Below are 542 nucleotides of genomic sequence, written 5' to 3' on the forward strand. Positions count from 1 at the left end.
GCACTGTGAAATACATGAAACAAAAAATAAAAGAAATGAAAGGTGAGATGGTAAAATTCACAATGATATTTACAAACTTCAATAATATTCAGAGTAAACTCTAATGTTAGTGTTAGGTGCCTTCTAGTAAATTTTAACTTATAGTGACATTATGCAAAACAGAATTAAACATTCTGGTGCCAGCCTTGTCCCAGCCTCAAACTTGTTGCTATGTTTGAGCCCATTGATGCTTCCACTGTGTCAATCCATCTTGTTGAGGATCTTCCTCTTCATTAACTATCCTCTTTACCAAATTTGATGCCCTTCTCCAGGGGCTGAGCCTTTCTTACCACATATCCAAAGTACTAGAGACAAATCTGGCCATTCTTTCTTATCAGGAGCATTCTGACTGTACTTCTTCCAAGACATACTTATTTGTTCTTCTGACAGTTCATGGTACTTTCAATATTCTTTGGCAATAACATAATGAAAAAGCTTCAATTATTGATGGTCTTCCTTAATCATTGTCTAAAGTTCACATGAAAATGAGGTGAATGAAAAAA

This window comes from Chrysochloris asiatica, unplaced genomic scaffold (genome assembly GCF_000296735.1).
Source record: "Chrysochloris asiatica unplaced genomic scaffold, ChrAsi1.0 scaffold00520, whole genome shotgun sequence".
Taxonomy (NCBI): Eukaryota; Metazoa; Chordata; class Mammalia; order Afrosoricida; family Chrysochloridae; genus Chrysochloris; species Chrysochloris asiatica.